The sequence below is a fragment of the Pan paniscus genome, chromosome 19 (genome assembly GCF_029289425.2).
Source record: "Pan paniscus chromosome 19, NHGRI_mPanPan1-v2.0_pri, whole genome shotgun sequence".
NCBI classification, from domain to species: Eukaryota; Metazoa; Chordata; class Mammalia; order Primates; family Hominidae; genus Pan; species Pan paniscus.
Window position 1 is genome coordinate 71,530,187 of NC_073268.2, and position 4,865 is coordinate 71,535,051.

A 4,865-nucleotide genomic window follows, 5' to 3' on the forward strand; every position below is an offset into this window, starting at 1 on the left:
CTCAGAATGTGACCTTACTTGAAAATAAACTCTTTGGAGATGTAATTTGATAAGATGAGGTCATACTGGATTAGGATGGGCCCTGAATCCAATGACTGATGTCCCTATAAGAAGAGGAGAAGACATACAGACACAGAAGAGATAGATACACAGAGAGAGAAGAAAGCCGTGTGAAGATGGAGACAGATTGGAGTAAGGCAGCTACAACCCAAGAATGCCAAGGAGTGCTGGAAGTCACCAGAATCTAGGAAGAGCCAAGGAAAGATTCCCTCCTAAACCTTCAGAGGGATGGTGGCCCTGTTGACATATTGATTTCAGACTTCTGGCCTCCAGAATTATGAGAGACTACATTTTTTGTTGTTTTAAGCCACCGAGTTTACGGTGTATTGTTACAGCGGCTCTAAGAAACGAGTGTAGGCCGGGAGCGGTGGCTCACACCTGTAATTCCTGCACTTTGGGAGGCCGAGACTGGCGGATCGCCTAAGGTCCGGAGATCGAGACCAGCCTGACCAACATGGTGAAACCCTGTCTCTACTAAAAATACAAAAATTAGCTGGGTGTGGTGGCAGACACCTGTAGTCCCAGCTACTCGGGAGGCTGAGGCAGGAGGATCACTTGAACCTGGGAGGCAGAGGTTGCAGTGAGCCAAGATGGCACCACTGCACTCCAGCCTGGGCAACAGAGAGAGACTCCATCTCAAAAAAAAAAAAAAAAAAAAAAAAAAAGAAGAAGAAAAGAGATGTGTATGGTACTATTAGGTTGGTGCAAAAGTAATTGCAGTTTTTGCCATAATAAATATCTCCTCTCCATACCCAACTCTGGGAAATCAAACCACTTTCCATTTTCTGAACATTTTATGCCTTCTCATGCTATGGTGTCCTTCCCTGGTGACACTCTCTGCTTACAATGCCCTCTTCCCTCCCCTCCTGTCCATTCCTACTCCTACTTCAGTCTAAGTTCAGGTAGCCTTTCTTTCAGAGACCTTCCCTGACTGCTTCCCACTCCCAGGCAGGGCTAAATGCTCTCTCTTCTGTGTTCCCACAGAACCCTTTAATATAATGATTATCACATTTACCCTTGTCTATTTAACCTAGACTGTGAAGCTCATTAAGAGAGGTATTCTGTATTTTTAACTCAAGTGCCTAGTACAGTTCCTGGCCCCTACTGGATAGTCAATGTATGATTGAACAGATGCTTATTTACTGAGCAAAGAAGCATCTTAGGTACCAGGTGGGTTGAGGGCAATGAGCTCTCCCATGGCAGGCCAGCAGGGAGAGCTCCATGGAGATTACAGCTGTTGGGTTGTGGCCACTGCAGCACCAGGAGGCAAACACATAGCCATCACAATGCAGAAAGGCCCCTGACCATATCTTCACAGCTATTTCACATGTGCTTTACTGCCTTGCAGACTGACACCCAAACTTCTTCCTCAGGTCTCTTCTCTAGATCATAACATATGTTATAGAAGACTACTTTCTTCTACATGCCCTGTGGCCTAGGAATCCATAGACATAGGTCCTAGACCTGGCTCTGATGTGAACTATCTGTGTGATCTAAATGATGTAAACACGTTTATTTGAGCCCTCTGGGCCTCAGAGTCTTCATCCGCAAACCGAGGAGCTAGAAGCTAAAATTCTAGCTCTGAGAGTCTCCTCTCTGAGACGCCACAGAGAAAAGGAATGTGGGTGTCCTGTTAAAGCAATATTCCTATGTTTTTGTTTTCCCTACTGTTTAAATGATACCAGAACCTTTCCTTCATCACTTGTACCTCCAAGCTCCATCCCTTTCACCATGTGACAATTTCTCCACTGGTTCTAATGGCTGAGAAGGCCATTACATTGAAGGAAAAGGGCAGCATTCCCCACAACTGTCTTGACCATTTTCTTTCCTTGAGAACCCTAAGTCTGGGTCCTCAGGAAAGCAGAACAAAAGAAAACACACTAAAAAAAAAAGGATTGCCATTAAACACCAGATGTCCAGTAGGGAAAGCCTTTAAACCAAAACAGCTGCTTGGACGATGCTTGCGAGGCATCCTTTCCCTCCAGCCTCCTCATACGACAAAGTTCCTGTGCCTTTCAGCCAGAGGAAACATCTTCACCCCAGTGTGAAACCACATTTAAAGCTGCCTTGCTGTCAATGTGTGGGGACAGTCCAGATACTGTCACCTGCTTCCCTTATGTACAGGCTCCCACTCCTCTCCAGCCCCCCCAAGGCACTTGGAAAATCTTTCTTCGGTCTTATTCAGCTCGAAAGTTACCTCTCCCATGTTGCTCTTATTCTTAGACTCACTCTTTCCTCTGTGCTGTAGATGAGAACAGCTAACATTTATATATCTATTGTGTATCCACCATGTGCTATAGTCTCTTAAGTCTCAGAACTAGGAATAGCTGGGTTTCTTCTTCAGAACTCCTCTGCATTTATCTTGGCACTGTGAATCATCTAACGAACCATATTTCCCTTCTTTATTGCCTTGGATGCTAAGAAGCTCAAAGCCAAATTTGTGACCTAATCTTATGATGTTATCTAAGAGCCTAGTCTTATCTCTGACTTTTTCTTATTTTTCCTGCCTTTGCTTTTTCTTCACCCTAATTCTATTATTTGCTTTAATGAAAGCCACTGGGCTGTTTCTGTTTGTTTGTTTGTTTGTGGTAGGTAAGCACAAATCCTGTTTGAAATGGGTCATAATACAAATAAAAAGTAAAAGGTATCGCATATGTGTCTCTGCATATTCATACTAATCTTGCACTGTTGAGGCAAGTGGGGCTCAGAGAGGTTACATAACTTATTTAAGATCATGCAATTTTTAAGTCGAAGAGCTAGGAGTCAAATCTATTTTCATCTGACTTCAAAGCTCATGCTCTTGTTAGTATAATTGCTTACACTTAGTAAGCACTTACTGTGTGCCAGGTTTTGTGTTGAGTATCCTATGTATGTTATCTCATTTAACCTCACAGCAATCCTATGAAACAGCTACTGTTATTACAACCATTTCATAGACGAAGAAAGTGAGATTTAGAGAGGCCAAATAATTTGTCCAAGGTCACCCACCTAATGCTAACATTGAGATTCAAACCTACAGGGCCTGACCTTTAAATCTCTACACTCTTATAGTGGGGGTAAATGTACAAAAAACCAGATTCTTAATTAAGGGTTGTTTGACTTCTTTTGAATGCCCAGCTGCATAGTTATATCACAAAGCCTTATCATCTGACAAATCCTATTGGAGAAATGGGTGTCTAGCTAGAAATAGGTATTTCTGGGTTTCACAGTTCTTCATGGAGCAGATGGATTAGAAACACAAAGTCTGTGTGCAACACTGGATTTTAAATGCCAGCCTGAGTACTAAGAGAGAGGAAGATTACCTAGCGCCCGAAGAGTGGAAATAAAAGCCACAGGGAAGGGCGGCACTGCTCACGGGCGCCATCTGGTAGTAAAGATGGGAAATTGCTCTGAGAAAAAAATGGACGTGCGAAATGAAATTCCCCTCCTGGGCCTCTTGTATGTTGAGTCCTTGAGGTATAACTTTTTCCTTCATACAAATCCTGCAAGAGAGATATTATTATCCTTATTTTATCAATGAGGAACTTAAAACTCAAAGATATCAAGTAACTTGCCAAGGGATTTGACTACAGTCTACTTAGCCTCCCCAAATCTTTATTTCCATTACACTGTGCAAACTCTCAAAAGTCATATTTCTGGGTAGCTCCTGCCTTCTTTTACCCCTCAGGATTGGAATCACAGATGCTCCACGCTTCATTGCAACCGTCCTGAGACAGACAGGAAACATGTCAGCAGTGGGTCTCAATAGGGTTAGTGCCCTCTGTTCCAGCATAGTTGGCCTAGTTCACTGGGCAGGACTCCTGTCTTAGGCACTGGATCTGAAGCTCCAGCTCTGAATTTCAGTCACCTTGGCTGGGCTTTATTATCCTACAGCATGCTCACCCAATTCCCTCTCCTGGGGGGTGGGGAGCGCTAGATCCTCCCTACTCCATCCACTAGTTACTGACTGGGTGCTGTCATGATTACAAAAATAGCCAGCCCTGAACCACCCCATATCCCTGTGAGTGTGGTCTGGAACTCCGATGTGGTTGATTTCCCACATCTCACCAACAGCTATCTGTTAGCTGCCCATGGTGCCCATATTGGAACCCACCAGTGTAGCTGTTTTTTTCCCAGACTGTGTTCTTCCTGGCCTTTCCTTCACCAGGGACAAGATTGCTAAGGTTGCAGATTGAATTCTCACACAATTACTATTGCCCTTTGAGAAATGTGTGGGGAAATGAAAGAGAGCCTAGAAAATTGAGGATAGAAAGATGTCTGCCCCACTTTTCAAAAACAATGATGGATCCCTGATACTTCAGTTAGTATAATATTTTGTAGAAGCAAATGATGTGTGAAGAGTAAAGAAATAGTAAACAGTAAGAGTTGGGAAAATTCACTATGAATAAATCATTAGAAACCAACTTTCCTTTTTAGAAAAAGTTGTCTTACTGGTAAGATTTTGTCATGTTAGAGATACAATTTGAAAATAGATACATATTTCAAAACAAGTTAATGGAACAAATGTGCCCCTGGAGGGGATATCCAGTAGAGGAGGAATTCGAGATCAGCCTGGCCAACATGGTAAAACCCTGTCTCTACTAAAAATACAAAAATTAGCTGGGAATGGTAGTGTGAGCCCGTAGTCTTAGCTACTTCGGAGGCTGAGGCACAAGAATCACTTGAGCCTGGGAGGCAGAGACTGCAGTGAGCCAAGATCACACCACTGCAATCCCACCTGGGTGAAAGAGCAAGATTCTGACTTTAAATAAATAAATAAATAAATAAACCCAAAAAGCTGATCTATGCACTGATTTGACCAGTAA